Source organism: Ambystoma mexicanum, chromosome 2p, assembly GCF_040938575.1.
Source record: "Ambystoma mexicanum isolate Mex_15411 chromosome 2p, UKY_AmexF1_1, whole genome shotgun sequence".
Classification (NCBI taxonomy): Eukaryota; Metazoa; Chordata; class Amphibia; order Caudata; family Ambystomatidae; genus Ambystoma; species Ambystoma mexicanum.
In genome coordinates this window covers 29,774,158-29,794,741 of record NC_090923.1, presented here as the reverse complement: position 1 = coordinate 29,794,741, position 20,584 = coordinate 29,774,158, and the positions used below count along the sequence as shown (strand labels likewise).

The window sequence follows — 20,584 nt, the reverse complement described above, 5'->3', positions numbered from 1 at the left end:
ATCTGCCACCTCCTCGAAGTCCTGGACCTGGATGTTCTCCCTCTCCCTGAGACAGGTAGCTTTGTAATGAGTTTTGACACACTCCTCCCTGAAGGCTACAAGATCCTCTCCAAGCCCAGCAGGCCCGGAGGCGGAGTGGCCCTGATCTTCCCTGAGTGATTCCTGCCTCCATCATCCCCACTCAGACCTTTTCCTCCTTTGAATGCCTGGTCTGCAGGCTCTCCATCTCTCCTAGCTTCTCTCTGAGCTCGGTTACCTTCTACAGTCCATCTGACCAGGCCACCCTCTTCTTTTCTGAATAGGCTGACCTCACTTCCTCTCTCCTTTCCTCTACCTCCCAGCTTCACTTCCTTGGGGATCTCAACATCTACCTGGTATCCCCACGCCCCTCCTCTCGGCTCTTCCATAAACTTTGCAAATCTCTGTCCCTTTCCATTCTACCCTCTGGTCCGACTCACTCTGCCGGGCACACCTTGGATGCTCCCATCTCTACAGAGATCCCCCTCTACAATCCTCACAACTCCTCTCTCCTGTACTGACCTCTCTCTTCTTTGTCCTCACTTAAAGCTTCATTTTATATTTATTTATATTTATTTGCATTTTTAAAGCGCTCACACAGCCTGCGGACATCGAGGCGCTGTTACAGGAATTGTTTTTTTTAAGTTGCGTAATTGTTTTTTTTTTAGTCTTAGTTACGTATTTATAACACGCTTAAACATCCAGAGGTTTCTAAGCACGGACCAGGGATCGAACCTGTGTTGCTTCATGTCGTCTTGCTTCCAAGGCAAACATGGTGCCGCTGAGCTATCCTCCCGGGACTCCCCACTTCCTTTCCCCTTGGCAAAGCTCCACCCAGCACTGCCACCTTCATTTGCGGTCATTCGACCTATGAAGCAAGTGTCAGTGCTACCTTTGCCACCAGCTACTCATGTGGCTGATCCCATCCTGACACAGGCCTTTGCAACCTTCACCTCTCTATCTTTAACACTATGGAAATCCTTGCCCTTGTCATGAGGATCCACATGAAGCCTGCCAAAAAGTACAACTCTTGGTATGACTCTAATCTGGCCGGTCTGAAATGCAACTGCAGAGCAGCTGAATGGCAATCACCCTCTGACAGACTGGCCTGACGCCTAATCCAAAGTCAATACAGACTCGCCACCTTCTCTAAAAAGAGTGTTCATATTCAAGCCTGCAACTCTGTGGCCTCTAACAACACGGGCAAATTATTCAAAATCTGCAAGGAACTGGACAATCCTATTGCAGTATCCACCTCTTCTACACCTACCCAGGCCCTCTGCAAGGCACTTACCTCTCATTTCATCACTAAACCCCAGGGCATCTTGCCGCACTCTCCTCCTCTTCTCCCTTCTCTCCCTCTACCTCTCTCAGGCGGTTCCATGTGATAATGTAACCGCACAAATGTCTCCAGACAAAAATGTCACCGTTTTTTGCAGAGACATTATTGCATTGAACATGCGCAACCACAACAATTCTTTTTTTTTTACAAGGGGTCAGGGGACATCCCCACAACCCGTCCCCATACATAATGTCACCACATGTAATGTTGCCAATGGCTTTCCCGGCAACATTATGTATGGGGACATCATTACCTGATACCTCTCAGGGCCTCCTTGGCAGCCCCACCTCCTTTCCTTCACTCCTCCCTCTCTCCTGTCACAAATCCGGTCTATGAAACTCTCATCCAAACAGATGACCCCGTACCCATCCAGAACCATTAAGGACAACATTGATTCTCTCAATCCAGCCTTGGCCGATTCTGCAATCACTCTTTCACCACTGGAGTTTTCCCCTCTCCTCTCAAGCACTCCCTTTTGCACCCCCTTCAAAAGAAAACTTCTGCTGAGCCCTCCATTCTGGCAAACTATCTCCAGATCTCTATCACTCCTTTCCTGGGCAAACTCCTGGAGAAGTTGGCTATCTCCCAGCTAACCCTCCACACTGAAGCTGTTGGTTGTCTCCATGACCATCAGTCTGGTTTAAGAGCAGCCAGAGGTACGGAAACTGCTCTTGTGAACACCCGTGAAGATCTCCTTTCTAACCTTGACTCTAGCACTCCCTCTGTCCTCATTCTCCTCGACCTATCCTTTGCTTTTGACATGGTGAACCACAACATCCTGATCACTTGTCTGCGCGATGCCCTGGACATCATGGATCATGCTCTGGTGTGGCTGTCCTTTTTCCTCTTGGACTGACCTTCCCAAGTTCCACTTTTGTCCATCCTCTCCACAATCTCTCTCTCCACATGTGGTGTTCCCCAGGGCTCTATCCACTCCCCCTGGCTTTTCAATGTCCACCTGACCTCTTTGACTCTCCTGATCTCCACCTTTTCATCTACCTTTCAGTGTTATGCAAATGGCACACAGCTCTCTTTGAGGCTACCCTCGACCTCTTCTTCCCCCCTTGCTCATCCCTGACGGTCTATCCGCTATTCAGGCATGATGCGCCTCTAATGATCTCTGTCTTAATGCCAGTAAAACTGAGATCCTTCTCATTGGGACCCCTGCTCCCGATTTCCCCCTCTCACTCTGGCCGGCCTCCCTGGGCCATCTGCCCTCACCCTCATCTTCGACTCCACACTTGCCTTCTCCGCCCACATCTCTGATGTCTCTAAAAAGTCAAACTTCCTACTGCACCTAATCAGAGGTACTCCTTTCCTCTCCTTCCCCCAGAAGCTCATGGTCTCTCAATCTCTGGTTCTCTATAGGTTGGACTATTGTAACAGCCTCTATCTAAATCTACCTGCCTCTACTTTCCACCCTCTGCAACTAATCCAGAACAGGACTGTGAGACTTGTCCGTGGCCTCAAGCCCTGGGATCGTATCTCTCCAGCTCTGAAATCTCTCCATTGGCTCCCAGTGGATGCAAGGATTAAATGCCTGACCCTCTGCATTGTCCACAAGGCTTTGTGGGGCCTGGGTCCAAAATACCTTCCGCTATCGCTCCTCAAATACCTCCCCTCTCAAGCTTTTCGCTCCACTACCTCTGACTCCCTCAAGGTCAGTCGTTTTTCAAAGAAACGAGCTCGGGGCAGATCTCTGTCTTCGGATGAGGCCTCCCTCTGGAACAGCCTCCCTGGCACTCTAAAACTTGAGGAGAACCATCTCCGGTTCTGGAAGCACCTTAAGACCGTCCTCTTTGCTTCTTCCTTCACTCCCCCTCTCCCTGCTGATCTCTTCTCTCTTGGCAGCATGCACCTGGCCAACCTCTATCCTCCGGGCCCAGGTACATGCTCACCCTGCCACCCTCCCGCACTGCCTCCGGGCCACCCCTTGCACTGGGGTCTGTATCTGTACCCTTACAGCCCCCCCTTTTTCTTCCTGTAGTTATCAGACCTACCCTGTCTGCTGCCTTAAACCCAGCACTTGCCACTTGCTGGCTGCACTACCACTGTTTGTTGCCTTTATTATTTATTTATTATTATTTTTCTGTTTCTCCTTTGCTCCACAATTTCCACTTCTACCCCCTTCCTGTCACGATTCCTGCCCCCAGCCCCCTGGCATACCAGGCTGGAGCCAGATCACGGCCACCTAGTCGGCCCCTAAGGGCCTCTCCATCTCCCCAGACACCTACTTGGACTCAGACTTGGCGCCTTTGGCACCAAGCTCACACACAGTCCTAAAATCCACTTAGTATTGGACTTGCAATGTATTATGGGGCAATGGACGCCCCCATGTAATTCAGTTCCTTGAACTGGATGAGCGGTCTAGTCTTTCAGGTGTGGCTCAGCCCAGGGATACCTGGGATGCCTGCAGACTATTTAAACCACACCCGGCCTGAGAAACATGCTTTGCGTTTCTCTGCACCTGCAGCGTGACACTCACCGTGCTCGGATCTCCTGAAGAGGCCCACTTCTTTCTTCAGCGCCAGCACACCTGCAAGAATAAGAACTTTGTTGCCAATACTCACCTCGAAGAGCATCCAGCTTCTGTCCAGCTCTTCCCAGTCTTGCGGATTCCTACGGCAGAGTCATCTCCATCTCGGCACGCCGCGAACTACCAAAGGGGAGAAGAATAGAAGAAAAGACGTTAGTAAGCATTCTGCAATACTTAGCTCTCTCGAATTTCCAAATAGAGTTTAATCCTTACCTGAACTCTCGTCGATCGGACAACTTCTGATCCGGAGCATCCCGCCGATCTGAAAAAGGGGAAAAGACACATCAGGTTAGCGCAAAATAGTTAAGAGGCGCCGCACATTGCGCTTTCTCACCGCAGCTCATCTTCTCAGCTCACCTCCATGCTGGGTTACTGCGGCTCCTAAAAGGACACGGAAAAGACGAACATTGGATAGTGCTAAGGAAGCCAATAAGCATCACGCTCCGCATTCCTACTTACTTCAGCAGCGCATCACCATCCTCAAGACCTTCATCACCTAAGGAAAGAAAGACACAGTATTAAAGGAACTAGAACCATCAGAACTTTTGTAAGACTCATTCCAATTACCAGTCGGGCTGAAGCCGCAGCAAGCCCCTTCTACCGGGCCTGTGTCAGTGAAGCAACTAGGAACCTTCCAGCCCGCATCACCCAATGCACCCCTGCATCGAAGGCAGGACGGAGAGCGCCCCACATCAAAAAACAAGGTGAGGAGATGTCCGGGGGAAGGTTGGGACCCAGGGAAGAAAAGGGGGGCCAGACAAGCAAGACCAATAGGGAACAGACCTCTGATAATACTGTGTTTCAGGCCCAGTGCTTGGTTGAGCAAGTCCAGGGAAGGGTTCCAAGTGGTCGGAAGTCCGGACCGGCTGAGTGGCGTCTCCGTGGATATCAGGTGAGCATTACACTTCCATGCACTTTTCCGCTCCCCCTCTCCCATGCACTTGCGCATTCTCAATGTCACTGGGCCTAGTAAGATCGATGTTTTGTTCTCCCCTGTTCCACTCCCTTGCCTTGTCGCGCTCTGATACACTTGACTACGAGCGCGATAGAAATAAAATATCAATATCACTACCCTCTTATGAGGCAAAAAACCTTAGGGTCATCTTCGACTCCAGTCTCTCCTTCTCGACACACATCAAGGACCTTTCCAGCAGCACCTCCTCAGAGGTATTCTCCCTTTCTCACCTTCCCCAAGAAGCTCACTGTCTACAGAGCCCTGGTTCTCTCTAGGCTGGACTACTGCAACAGCCTCTTTCTCAATCTGCCTAACTCTACTCTTCGCCCTCTACAGCTCATCCAGAACAGGACTGCAAGACTTATCCTTGACCTCAAGCCCAGGGATCGTATCTCTCCATCCCTGAAAGTTCAAAGCCCTTTGTATTGCCCAGAAGACTTCCTGGGTCCGGGGCTCTCGCTATCTCCAACTCTCTCTTCCTAAGTACCTTCGTACTAGAGATCTCTGTTTGTCCACTTCTAATTCTCTGTGAGTGAATCGCTTCACCGAGCAGAGATAGGCGGGTAGATCTCTCTCCTCTGCAGGTGCCACCCTCTGGTACGGCCTCTCTGCCTCTCTCTGCCTTGAGCCAGATCGCTTAAGTTCCGGAAGCTCCTCAAGACCTTCCTTTTGTCCTCTTTTTCTCTTCCTCTCCCCTGCCAACCTTCCCTTCCTCCTGCACTGTTCTGCTGACTGGCTGCTTGGTGTTTCCCTGAGTATCACAAGACACCAGCGCCCCCCCCATGTACAGTCCCCCTGCACTTGCCTGTAGGCCTTCCTGCACTGCTGCTTGGCCTACGGTGCACTACCGCTGCGTGATTCCCCTTGGAGCCAGTGCTTAATTTGTAAAAATATAAGTGCCTGTGCCCAAAGAATCCTGGATAACTAAAGCCAGCCCCGGTGGCGCTGCGGTGCCAGCGGCACGGCTCAGTGCTAGATCGGTCCACAACCAGCCCATCACACTGCTACTGTTCCATGTCACAAGCTTAGCGCTGCAGCACAGGCTAGTAGTGGGATGTATGCGGAGGGAGCACTCACATCTATCTTTGTTTATTTCACAACTTATTTTATTACATGTTTATTAGATTTTTCAGGTTGGCATTATCTTGCATTCTGGGAGTTATAGTTTAACATTAAAACCACAATGATATTCTTTTGGCTTAAGATGTTGCTATACAGATTTACATGCTGTCATGTGGCTTTGATTAGAAATGGGTGTTTTTAGTAAGTAAACTCTAGAAGACATTATTACTGTAGACCTAGAAATCCAACTATTTGAGCCAAGGTTTGTGATCCTGGTCAGACCCCTTGCCCCCTCGATATCCCCTGCTATGACCTAGGATATGGCTACTGGCCACTACATGTCTTTTCTATGTAGGTTTCCTATTCATATTGAAGTGGAGGTTATGTTCGGGATAGCCCTCTTATCTTCTGCCTCAGCACCCGTAGTGCTGTCTTGCACATAAAGCAGGACAGGCACCATGCACACTTCACTGCATGAAAATAAAGGTCCCGCTGCTACGTAGACTTTCAAGGTGGAAGTTATACAGAAACTACAGCATCTGGACATTTGATTGGCAGCACCATAAACAACCCAATTAAATGTATGCCTCCTAATTACCTACAATTATTTTAGCTGCCACAAGTGTTCCAGTGTTTCCCCGTGCTGAGTAGTACCTTATGTAACATCTTCTTTCTGCTTTGCACTCAGTTTCCATATGGGCCCATCAATTTACACGCTAGCATTGTCACAGAGAGCTAGGTGAGCTTTGCCCCATGGGTAAAAATCACTGACAATGCCAACAGTTTGGGCTTTTGTGTAAGCATGTGAAAGGCACTTGCCAGGCACTGCCATAGTGGTATTACCTGGCTATAGATGGTAGCAGGTGAAAATGGTGCAAATACCTGGGCATCTAATAGTAGTGTCTGGCAAATGTAATACTTATACAAAAGCCAAAACTGTTAGCTTTGCCATTTCTTGTTTTTAACAGGACTTCGGTGAGGGACATGCATAGTGCTTATAAATCAAGTGGCTGAAGGCAAACCTGGTTAGCACATTTTTATTACACCAGTAGCACGCCTACAGTGCCAATTAAGTCATTAACTCTGAGAAGTACTGGCAGGCGCTTCAAGTGCAAAGTTCGATGGTAAGGCTCCATTAAAGCAAGCTCAAAGAGTTGCAATGAGGTGGTGTTTTTGGCGAGCAGGGATGCCAACCCACTGAGTTATCACACTTGCATGGCATCTCATCATTTACATCCATAGAAGACTACGGGGGCAATCCAGTGTCAGCATCTATTCTGGACCGAGTGCATGTTGCATTTCCACATCAGCTCAATGTTTTAAAGAAAAGAAAACATTGCATGCTTTGTTCCCATTTCTCCCTAAGGCATGTCTGCGTACATAATATTCATGCGTTTGAGGTTGAGAACGTACTTGGCACAATGGTATTCAATTAACATATTTCTGTTTATTTGTTTATTGCTATTCTCATCAGTGCATATTTTTTTTAAAGAAATGCTGCGAAACCCCAGCAAGGCAAGCAGCATTCCATTTCCACAGCATGCAATTACGCCACTATGCCACACAGGAAACACACAGATGGCTGCTGATATATAGTGAGTCGGATAGCAAATTCTCACTATAAGTCTGGAAAACGTAATAAAATGACCGACAGCGGGGCAAGGCAAACCTTCCCCCTCATGTAGATGGGCTCCCAATGCCCAGGCTCCTTCATGAAGCAGGGCTGCAGCCTACTCAGCTTGTCGCTGAATTTCTCTCCACGTCTCTCTGCAGCTATGTGCTCGGCACCGCCCGCGGGCGAGCGGTTACAGGATGGTACTTTTTTACAAAACACTTGGAGCGGGGCCGGCTGAAGCCCGCTCCCAGTGTTTTGTAAAAAAGTAACATCTTCCTTCACTATCAGTTCACCTGGCGCCCTGGTGTCTCGCGCCGACTCTCTGCCTGCAGGCCTTGATCATGCAGAGCAGATCAGAGTAGAAAGGGCCAGCAGGCAGCCCTGAGCTGCGCGAGACCGTCCCAGGCATGGGCTTGAAACCCAGCCCCTCGCTCACCTCAGTCAGCTCCCTCATGAATGTTTCACTTACCGCAGCCTGTTCCGCACACAGACATAGGTTAGTCGATGGAAGCGCTGTGTACCAGGCCCCGCGGGGATCCCCCAGCCACACTCTGCTTCCGTGGCCATTCCTGTGCGCCTGTGCCTGCAAATTGTTCCTTTGCAGCACTGCGCAAACAGAGCAGCAGGTATTGGGGTGGGGCTGGCTTGGGGGAGGCTGTCGGCCCAGTCTTCATTCGCAGTCGGCCTCCTGTCAGTCATGGAGTCCACCCACGTACTGATCTTTTTTTTCTGGCACCCGCGCCGTGGCCCACCCAAACGTGCACACTGTGCACTGCAGGCAGCCCTGCCCATGCGCACCAGTCAGTGCCAGAGTGTGGCACGCACCGGTGACGTATGGTCACACACCCACCACGTTAAAGAAACAGGCCGGGTGACCCGGCAGTGCCCTGTCACCTGAACTGCAGGCTGCATGCAGCACGTTAGCAGTCTGCAGGCCAGGCAACAAAATAAAAAGAATAAGCTTGTGTCCGCGCTGCCGTGCGCAGGCAGGCTGGAGTTTTGAACTCAACTGTGCCCGTGCCCAAACGGTGCCCAAAAAAATAGTGCCGGTGTTGGCCACCGCCAAACACCGGCACAAATTAAGCACTGCTTGGAGCCCCAGCCCTCCTTGCACTTAACCCAGGGCCCTGTTGCTCTGGGTGCCCTTCTCCCCGCACCCTCTCCCCTGCAATTCTTGTCTGTGCACTTGCATAATCTAAATGATTCTAGGCCTAGTAAGATAGTTTGTCTTGTCCTCCCTTGCTCCCTCTCCCTTGCCTGGTTGCACCTTTATAGGTGCATTATGAATAACATATCAATCAATGAAGTATATTGCCCAAGTATCTTGCATTACAAACTGACAAAATTCTCTTTTATCTACCAACATGAATGCCCCGAATGCTTTGCGGGCAAGCATCTGACATAGAGAAGAATTGGGGCTTGGGGTTTGGGATTATTGGAAGTTACCTCTTACAGAACCTGCAATACTGTAGGCTTTGTAGAGTGGCAAGGTGACACCAGTTCAGTGAGGCTGCCTGTGGACACTGGAGGACCATAACATCTTAGCCATAGAGTTAGGGATGCAATGTTGAGATGTAAGATACAAACTTTGAACATTCTTTCGGGGAAGGCCTGCCTGCCATGATTGGATCTGCTATTGTAACTTGCTGGAGCCCTTAAAATACCAGAAGACAGCTTTCAAAGACAGAGAGTGCCAGAAAACCATGAAAATGTCAACAGTGGGTTGTATACATCCTAATCAATTAACATGACATAACTTCCTCCTTCTTGATGACTTCTCAGGACAAACCCTCTGCTGAGCTGTTGAAATCATGTGACCTACAGGCACTATTTGCATAGATGGTTGGAGAGAGGTCATTGATAGCGGTGGTGCTACAATCCTACTAGTTGACCGGGAAGTAGCAATCCGAACACGTCCAAGAGGCCCGGAGTTCTTGCCTTTAGATGCTTTTCAAGGAACATAGGGATAACAGGAAGTTGGCACCACCTAGGTTGGCATTGGGACAAGCAGTGGGCAGAATGTTACCTCGACCTTTCCAAATGAAAAGCTGCCTTTGGAAATCTAAAGAACTTTGAGTGTAACAAAACCTTAATGTCACGCCCATCACATACACTTAATGAGTTCCTCCCAGGAACAGCAAAACAACAAACTAAAAGAGTGACACATTGATGGGACATTCGTTGCTGGAAGTGAAACTCCTGCTCTTGCTCAACGCATTTTCACTATCTGCAAAGTGCCGGCCCCAGCACATGCCAAGCGGTTCCACTGTTGTGAAACCCTCTTTGGCTGTTGCCTGTGGTCTACGCCAGCGTGAGAGAACTTTGCTCCGGAGCAGTCCTTTGAACTATCAGTCAGTGCAGTCTGGCAGGATTTACTTCTAAACTGGAAAATATTGAGGAAGTGGGGAGACTCTAACATGTGAACAAGCTCTTCTCAAGTTTTGGGGTGTATGTCAGTGTATCTGGCAGACTTGAGTACGCCACAATCACAAAGTCAGAAGAGAATTAAGGCAGTAAGATCCAACAGCCCCTCTTCTGATCTGGTGTCAGCGGGGCAGACCTATTCCTTCCTTCCATGGATCAATCTTTCTCATGTCCATTCTGCAAGTCAGTGAGGGGCGCCGTCCCATCATTCCCTTCCCTTGTGGCTTCTCCTGAGAGCAAACATGTTCAATATGGCTGTGGTGGTACTAGTCTGTTCACATGAAAGGCCCCGTGGGGTGATTATAAGGTATTTATATATATATATATATATATATATATATATATATATATTTAATTAATTAATAAAACATGTCTAAGTGCAAATACAGCAGCGATGTACATATATCAGTTTGGACAGAATCCCACCATCCGAAAAGGAACTGATTCTCTCTGAGCATAGACTATATTCCTAAATCTTCCTTATTTCCGCAAAAAAACATTCTTTGAAAAAAAGCGTGTGCTTTACAGTGCATAGATTTCGTGCATACTTCGGTGCATTGTTCTAGCCCAGCATTTTTGCTGGGGATGGAGTTCGGACACAAGACCAAATACACGGTAGTCATCCGCAATTCTATGGCAAGACTGGAGGCGAGCATTATGCTTCAACTTCATTCATTACTACTCCTCAGCAGTTTCAACAAACCAACCAACAACAAATACTGTAAAAAAGTCCCAAAGTGACTTTTTCTTTTCTGAACTACAATCCCCATAGTCTCTGTAGTCCATCTCCATCCTTGCTCAGCTATGACCACATCCTGTCCCTGAGCTCCTCCTCTTCTTTTACTGCTCCTCGTGCAAATAAGTACCTTTTCTACTCATCTCCCTTTACAGCATGTCTGGGGGTTGTAGATAAGGGGAATATAGACATTATACGATGAGTTATAGCAATATTAGATCGATATTCGCGAATAACGGATTACCGAGCAGTATTTATTTATTAATTCAATTCAAAGTGGGGCCCTGCGTCACTCTCGCCCCGTGTCGCATCACCGGCACATCAGGGGTGAGCTTGCGCGTCTGCAGGGCCCACGGAGTCCCATTGGGAATAGAAGTCCACCGAGCCACTCCGGCCCCCTCCTTTGGGGAGGCGGGTGCCAGAGCTCCAGAGCACCTGCGTCGCATTATCATTGCGATGCGGAGCAAGGACAGAGCGGACTTGGGCATGGCAGTGAATGGTGCCACAACATGTTCTGACCTCAGTCAGATAAAGATAATTAGAATCACATGCTCACCAACGCCTGCAGCAGCGGAGCACGAGCGGAGAGCAGAGAAGCTCCACAGCCACACACTCGACACACGCTTAGAGCAGGCAAGCTCCAGTGAGACTCTCGAGCACAGAAGGCCGTGGAATCTGGCGTTCAAAACATAATGCATCCGGTGCAGCCACAAAGAAGTAAAAATAAAACATAATGCATCCGGTGCAGCCACAAAGAAGTAAAAAAAAAAAAAAAAAAAAAAGAAATACAAAATAAAGACATAAGAATAAGTAAAAATATATACAGGCCAGCTAGTGTCGTGGGTGTGCTCAGACACCTGTCTCAGGTACTTCAGGCACACAGCAGCCTCTCAGAATGTCAGAATTCGAATGGAGTGAAGAGGAGCAGTCTTTGGACTTAGCTGCCAGCTTCAAGGAGGTGCTGGGTAACTCACTAGCGGAGGCCGTGGCACAAGGGGTAAAACCCCTACAGTAAAGGCTGGAAACCTTGGAAGCAATCCTACACCAGCCAAAGGATAGCACCGGCATAGCAGATCACACGCCCACAGAGCCCTCTACAGCAGGGACTATGGGGAGTACCCAGGTCCTTCAGAGGAAAGCCTCTTGTGACCCCCAGGGCCATTCGGATGGGGCAAAACCGAAGGCCCCAGAGGTAGTTGACGCCTTTGCAAAGCCCAGAGAAGCATATTTGCAGTGACAGACAGTGCCAGACCTCACGACCCCCACTCCCGGGGAAGAAGTTGATAGGGAGGATGAACCAGGCTCAGAAGAGGAGCCAGCGGAAGGTGACCTACCCTCCCAGGACGAGGAGGAGATAGTAGAGGAGGAAGAGGTCAAGCCTAGCGGAGGCAAAAAAGAGCCCGCAAAGAGAAACACCTCGAGGAGGTGAAAGAGGATATGTTAGACCCGGACAGTATCCGGAACCCAAGGTCATCGGACTGGCAACCATGACCAAGGGTTGCGCAATACATGACCATGAGACTAAGGAAAGCGCTCGACAAAGAGGTAGGACAGTGCCTGCGTGCAGAATGCCCAAGACCAGACCTCCCGGGTAAAGTAGCCGAAATGCCAGAGCTGGATCCCAAGATGCTTACTTTTGTATCTAAGACCAGCAAGGACCCTGGTAAGGGCTTTGACAGATCTTGGAAGAGTTGCCAAGAAAAGGTACTGGACCTTGCAGGTCCACTGGCAAAGATAATGGACCTGGCAGAGAGAGCCAGGGACACAGGAGAAGAGGTAGACCCTGACGCCCTAGCAGGCTGGGCACATTGAGCAGTTTACCTACTAGGCAATGCCAACTGCGCTATCGCCTCGGAACGGAGGAGAGGCTTATTGATCCCAAGGTCGATCCCAAGCTCAGTGACCCCGCGTCATACAAAGCGGAAGAAGCAGCACAAGGGCTCCTATTCGGAGAAACATTTGGAAAAGAGATGGGACACTTCGTCGGCACATATACCTCGCTAGAGACGGCACAAGCTTCAATTCGGAAAATTTTCTCTAACTGAGTTTTTACCGGGACCGGCCGCTACACGGGTCGCGCTACTGGTCGAAACCAAGGAGGAAGACGACCCCCGAATCCCAGAGCCCAATACTGGGAGAACAGGCAGCAGGTTTCATTCTTCCCAGCTAGAGGACGCTTCCTGAGGAGACGCAGAGGAAGAGGAACCAGCCGGGGACAAGGATTTACACAAGGTGGGAGTGGCACATTACCCTCCAGTTGGGAGGAGAACAGCTATTTTCTGGGGAAACTGGCACGCTTTCCAACGATGCTTGGGTATTGCAGACCATCTTGGGTCTGCAACTAGAATTTATAGAGTCGCCCTTCAAGAATGCAAGCCACACCACCAGCAATTAGCGCGCACAGAGCAGAACCTTCTAGATCACGATCTGTTGCAGCTCGCCCAGAAAAACGCCATAGAGAGATGCTCGAGGACGCCCAGTTTTGTGAGCAACATGTTCTAGTACACAGGAAAGAGAAAGTGAGGCCAGTAATAAACCTGAAGGAACTGAACGGCTGGGTAGTTTACCGGCATTTTAAGATGGAGGGCATCCGCCAGCTCCGAGACACCATCAGAGAGGGGGATTGGCTGACGAGACTGGACCTGAAGGATGCCTACCTGTCGGACCCAGTATTAGAGGAATTCAGGACCTTCCTAGCTTTTCACTGGAGAAGACGGTTCTGGCAATTCAAGACTATGCCCTTCGGGCTTGCATCAGCTCCATGGGCTTTTACCAAGTTGATGAAGCCAGTGGCCGCAGCGATACGAGAGAAGGGCATCAGATTGATCATATACCTAGATGATCTCCTGATGCTGGCCGAGGACCGAGAGGCACTGGTATACCAGACTAAATGGGTACAGAGCCTGCTACTATTCTTAGGATTTCTAGTCAATGTGGAGAAGTTGGATACCACACCGGCACAGAGACTAGACTTCCTGGGATTTATACTAGACACCAGGAGAGCCACGCTAGAGCTTCCATCTCGGAAGATGCGAGACATCAAAAGAGAGTTAAGGGTATGTCTTCAGAAACAAGTGGTGTCGCTCAGGACGTTAGCAAGAATAGTTGGGCTACTAGCAGCCTCCATTCAAGCCATATTTCCTGGGCCCTTACATTATCGAGCGCTGCAGAGGCTAAAGATAAGCCACTTGCAGCAGTGCTTGAGGTACCATCAATTAGTACCTTTGGATCAAGAGTCAGTAACAGAACTGGAATGGTGGTTGAAAAATATGAACGCCTGGAATGGGAGAGCTATTTTTGGAGACCGACCAGACCTGATCTTAGAATCCGACGCAAGCCGGCTGGGCTGGGGTGCCCGATGAGGGGACCTGCAGACAGGAGGGAAATGGAGCAAAGAGGAGCTTCGTCTTCATATAAACTGCCTAGAGCTATTAGCAGGATCCTTCGCGATCAAGGCCTTCACGAAGGGGAAGATGAAATCCTGAGTACTGCTGAAGATGGACAACATCTCAGCAGTCCGATACATAAACCACCTGGGCAGCACCAAGTCCAGGATGCTAGCAGAGCTAGCGAAAGATTTCTGGCACTTTTGCCTTCAGTCAGATACGTCAGTGATGGCCGAATACCTGTCCGGAGCGCTGAACGTAGTGGCAGACTGGAATTCACGATGCCTCACGGACTCCAGCGATTGGAAGCTGGATCCGACAGTATTTCAGAGGATGAATCAGAGGTGGGGTCTGCTCCACACAGACCTCTTCGCATCCCGGCTGAACGCACAGACAGCTGATTACTTCAGCTGTAGACTGGACCCAGGTGCTCGAGGAACGGATGCATTTCTATAAGAATGGAGCGGAGGCCCGCACTACGCTTTTCCCCCATTCATGATGCTGAGCAGAGCTCTAGCGAAATGTCGGAGGGAGAGAGCAGAACTGCTGTTAGTAACACTACTATGGAAATCACAAGCATGGTTTCCGATGCTAATGGAATTAGAGGTAGACCTGCCGAGAGTGCTGCCGGAAGGAGAGCAACTGCTCAAGGACCCGGTTGGGTCATTTCATCCTCTGAGAGGGAGAGGGACACTCCCGCTCATTGCGTGCAGGATATCAAGAGACGTTGGGCATTGCCACACATTTCGGCGCAGGCTGCAGAGCTTATAGCTGAATCCTGGGCTCCATCCACCAGGAGGAGCTACGATGAGGCTTGGGCCAAATGGGTTAGCTGGTGCAAATGAGGAGGTGTTCATCCCGTTTCAGCACCTGTAGTGACGATCCTGAACTTTCTAGCACACCTACTGCAAGACGGAAAAACTTTCCGCACGATAGGAGTATACAGATCTGCAATATCAGCAGGACACCTGCCAACTGAAGGTGTGCCAGCGGGTGAACACCCAGCAGTAGTGAGATTGATATGAGGGGCCAAATTTAAGACTCCCCCAGAACCTCGGTATCATATGATGTGGGACGTATCAGCGGTCCTTCAGCTCCTAGAGAGTTGGCCGGCAAACAGATATCTGTCTCTTAAGCAACTGTCAGGGAAGCTAGCAATGCTCCTATGTCTAGTCTCTTGTAAACGAGTATCTGATGTACATGCACTAAAGATAAATAGAAGGGCCAGAACTAAGACACTCCTCGGTCCATTATTCATATTTTCCGAATAGATCTAAGCTGTGTGTAGTGAACTGTATCAAAGAATACGAAAACAGGACAGCAGAGCATGGAGCAGCAGGTACCACGCATTTGCTCATAGCGCGTAGGAAGCCTTTTCGGGGGTAGCTACAGCAACCATCTCTAAATGGGTGAAGGAAATTATGTAAGCAGCTAACATAGATTTGAGGAGTTATGGAGCTCATTCAGTGCAGGGAGCTACAGTTGGTTTGTTGAAACTGCTGAGGAGTAGTAATAATAATAGAGCATAATGCTCGCCCCCTAGTCTTTAATACAATTAATACTCCCTGCGCAGAAAGCAGGGGTAATCTTTATTAAGAAGTACAATTAATAAACTATGGGAAAGTTAAAATCAAAAACTCTTTTATATTGAGCCAATACAGTAGACAGAGGTATTTCAAAGTGCAATTCATTTAATAGTTTGGGGGCCCAACATTTCAAACCCAATCACAAAGTCTGAGACATTGGGTGCATAGCTGCCAGGTTTCCCAGTTCCATGCATGACACTTCGAGTAAGTCCTGATTTTTGTTTTAAATTGCATGATGGAACTTGTAGTTTTGTTTTTCCCATTGTAAGGATGGGGCTAAAAGTGACAGCATGCAGTGGGGAAATTTGATTAGATTAAGGAATCACGCATGGAAGTAGGCATATTTGCAGCTAAGTTAAACTCAGCAGCGCTCCTTGCGCACCCAGGTGGGGTCACTGGCCATCAGTTGAGGGCAAAGCTCTAACTAAGTCCAGCCATAACCCCGGACAGCCGGGGGGACTGCCCACACTCTTGCGCACCAGCATGCTATGCAGGGTCGCATCGACACTAACCAGCAGCAGTCCACACATGCCCTGCCAATGATGTCGGCTCTCCCCCGAGAACAGAGCTCTAAGGTGTCGAGGCCAGAGCCCTGGCGGCTGCCTCCTAACACAGCAGTGATCCTCGTGTGCAACCACTAGGTCCCCTGCCCTCTCCGGAAGGCAAAGATCTAATGCAGCCCGGTCAAATCCCTGGATAGTTAAGGGTGCTTCCCTTCGGCGCAAGCCTCACACATGAGGTGGCCAACCCACTACCCAGCAGCGATCCTCCTGTGCCCTGGCATTGGGCACCAGCCCTCCCAGAGGGCAAAGCTCTAAGCCATCCAGGCTGGAGTTCTGCATGGGACAGTATCTTATGTGGGCCAGCAATCCCCAGGAAGCTCACCAGTGGTCACATCAGAGTGGAGGGGGGGTAGATGGCGCAGGTCTTGGACCACTGGGCAGAGGTCTAAGTCCCGTAAACTATGTTGTTGCCTTTCTCCACTGAACACATTGTTCCCCCGCAGTTTAGAATGACTGTTCTGTGGGGTGCCGCCCTCACCACACCACTGGTGGTGTGCAGGCACCCCTCTTGCTTGCTCAAGTTGTGCATGAGCCCAGCCTCCCCTGCCAACCAACTACGTGCCAGAGCAGGCTGGGCCGCCATTGCCCACATGACCTACCTGCCCCCCAGCCCACACGCTCCACTCACTCTCAGGTCTCAAAGAGCAACTCGAGGGTGCAAAAGGTTGGTTTGAGGCAAGCCCGCAACTCCCTCGTTGCCTCCCTCCAGCAGGTGCTGCAACCTGGTTGACCCTGCCAGTAGTTTGTTTGTCTCAAAGATTAAGCAATGCACATGTAAGTACACATGGCCGGTACAGTGAAACTGAATGGCTAATTAAATAGATATGGTTCCTTTGATTGCTCTTTTTGTTACTGCTGACCAACCGGAATGTGTGCAAGACCAATCCAGGCTCACCAGGCCACTTTGGTGACTCTAGATAACCATAAGCCGATTGCACACTTCCCAGTGACAACAATCATACTTTCTGATGTCTGCCCTATCAACTTTCGGCAGTAATTTCTCTGCCTACCATGGTGATCATGGGTAACAGGGAATCGGAATTAAATTCCGGAGAGGGAGCCGGAGAAATGGCTACCGTGTGCAAGGAAAGCACACAGTGCACAAAGTATCCACTCCGGTCTCAGGGAGGTAGTGACGAAAAATAACAAAACAGGCCTCTTGTGAGGACCTGTAATTGGAATGAGTACATTTTAATAACCTTTAACGAGGACCCATTGGAGAGCAAGTCTGGTGCCAGCAGTTCGTAGTTGGATCTTAGGACTGAGCTGGTAGTCCGCTGCAAGGAGAGCCAACGCCTGTCCCAGCCCCTGCCTCTCAGTGCTCTTGACTCAGTGTCCAGGGGGTCCAAAGCATTTTTATTTGTAAAAATGTGTCTTCCGTGATTTAAACCTTCACTTTCAGTCTACTCGTGCTGCCTGTTCATTTCATTTACCAGCTCCCTCTTCCCTCTCCTTGCTAGCTCCTAGTGGAACTCTCCCTTTTTCAAATTCTTCTGGCTCTTATCTTCCACGCGCACTGATGATTAATACCTGCTTTCCTTTTTTATTGTTTCAATGCCTTCACCTCTTGCTCCTATATTATCCAGCCTCTCCTGTCATGAATATTCACTTCAGCATTCCTTCTTTGGTCTCTTCTTTAGCATCTTCTGTCCATTTCCGTGTGGGAAGCACACAGTTTAAACATTCGCCTCTAGCAAGTGTCCAGCACACATATTGTACATTTCAATCCTGGCATAGCTGGCTCAGCTCATCACAATTCTGAGGTCAATATAATGAGTACCATTGGATAACTATTAAACTTCCAATCTTGAAAAAAATCTCGAGTCTTCAAGGTCTAATAATTTGTCTGCCAGCTATATCCTTCCTAACTTCTCACAACGTCTGTGGTGGGTGTCTTAAAATCAACATTGTTCCACTATAGAGTTCAATTAGTTTTTCCTCTCTTTAATCTTGGCAATTTAACTGAGTCGGCTCTTCTCTTCATGACTTAATTGCTCACGTCTACACAACACTCTAAGCTTTGATCTCTCCTTATGCAATGCAGTCTATTAGCTGTGCTCCATTTGGTCAGTAACAACAGTTTTTGCAAATGGATTTCTACAGATCACCAACTCTACCCATCTCTTGATGAGTCCCAAAAGCATCCACCCACTCCCTCATGATCTTCAATCTTTACATAGAACCGCTTTGAACCCTCCTTGCTCCACACAACATCCACTCATAAACAGATGACACACAGCTCCACCTGAATATATCTTCTAGCAAGGAAATCCTCAGACTAAAGGCCTGCGTCACATTGATCAAATCGTGGATGTCCAGTGCTTATCTGAATTTCAACTCTTCCAAGACTGAATTCTGACTGCTGACCAGCAACATTGAACACCTGGACATTCAGACTTGGCTCTCTGCTGCGCACCTCTAGGTCTTCACACCCCAGCTCACCACCTGTTCCAAGTCCATTGGGTTTGACATCGAGTGGCACCTCTTCTTCACACAGCACATAGCAAGGAAGACACAAACAGCGTGTACCACACTTTCTCTCCTATGGAAAATCAAGCCCTTCATCCTAGAAAACAACTTCAGATCATCTGTCCAAGCTTTGGCCTTCTTCACCTGGATGGTGGCAATGCAATTTTGGAAGGCCTTTTGGAACTACCCTGGCTCCACTGAAATGTGTCCTGCATTTTGCAGCATGACTTACCAAGGGAAATTGGACAGATAATTGGACCACATCACACAGACCCTCATCGAACTACACTGGTTCCTACTGCTAGCCTGTATCATCTTCAAATCTTGCTGCATCATCTACAAGGCTGTCACTCCGAAGACCCCAAGCTACCTCTCTGAGAAACTCAGCATCTCTGGAGGCCTATGATCCACCAGAAATAAGGACATTAAACTTGCAGGTACGGGAAAGAAAACCCCAGATGATAGGCCTTCTCTGTCAACGTCCCAAGAGTCGTGAACCTCCTCCCTATAAACATTCGACTCACCCACTTGTGTCTACAGTTCAGGAATGAGCTCAAGACCCATTTCCTCAAGGAATGGCTCCTCCCCAAGGTCCATACACCATCCATGCCCCACCAGACCTGTGTCTGGGTGATCTGATACACACCGTTTTCTCCGCTGGTTACTTGTAGATCCATTGCTGACAATTACCCTCCCGTCCCTGTAGGATCCCCACTCCCATGCTTCTCTGCTCCCCAGCCCCGTTCCTCACCTATGATTGTGAAGTGCTCTGTTACTTTCCAAAATTAGGCCCACATTCAATAAATATCCTAATAATAATAATAATAATAATAGTAAGGTCCAAGTCTTTTTTTCTTTCTTGCAGCCTCTTCTGTTCTCCATTCACACTATTCATTTGTCTGCTATTGTCTCTTCTTTAGTATGGCCCTGTCAGCTGATGATGAGATTTGCTTCTCTTACTCATAGATTGTCACCTAAATACATACTACCTCAGAGAATTAATTTGCAATACCCCCCTTCTGCTCACAGTTACTCCATCATGACTCTCGCAAGAAGTATAAGAGAAAAAATGGGAGGTTTGTCTAGCTGCTGAAGTTTCATATAATGGTAATTATTATGTATTTGAGAGCGGAACCTCCATGGACATCACATCTATCTTGGATATAAACAATCCTTAAAATATATGGCCTCAAACTCTGACCAAAATAAAAATGTATTTCAGATCAAAATGCCAAAATTCTAAAACTGTGAAAAATATACCTTATATATTTGTTGCAAATGAACAAAAAGGTGCAGAAAGCACAATAGTTGCATAGTGAATAAACAGCATATGTATCATTGGGAAAAGGTTAAAAGAGATTACAACATCTTTGCAGAATAAAAACAAGTTTCGTAGTTCATCTGTAATACAACCCTAGGACCTGCAGTTAAATGCATACACTAATTAAGACAATTTAAATCATGTAATGATACAATAATGCAATTTGTTGAGGTTTCCTTCTCCTAGGAAGTACCATGCTTAAATATTGCAATAAGGCCCAGATAAGACCTGGGCATTTTGCAGATAATAAAACAATAGACCTGACCAACAATGGCCTTTATGATATGTTTTCAATATTAAAATTAATGTTTGGGCCATTATGTTGTTACACACAAGACAGAAAAAGAGAAAATTAATCCGGAGTTCTGTAATGTTAGGAAATGGACAAAGGACTTCTCAATCAAGTCATTTTCCCCCTATGCCAGACAGTTAAGTGTAAGCTAGTGAAGACTTACTAAATATGGCTGAGGCTCTTGGTGAATTGATACAGCTTTGAGTTCTCTGTTAGTTCATAACTCCAATGTCCCTGAGCCTTCGCTTCATGAAGAATATCCATGTCTAAATGTTGGTT

General features: G+C 48.4%; 1 protein-coding gene across 1 annotated transcript in view; it reads right to left on the bottom strand.

The window, feature by feature from the left end:
• Positions 1–20,584, bottom strand: part of LOC138566162 (amine sulfotransferase-like) — a 624,857-nt gene that overhangs the window by 466,772 nt on the left and 137,501 nt on the right. The gene's annotated exons all lie outside the window — the stretch shown is intronic.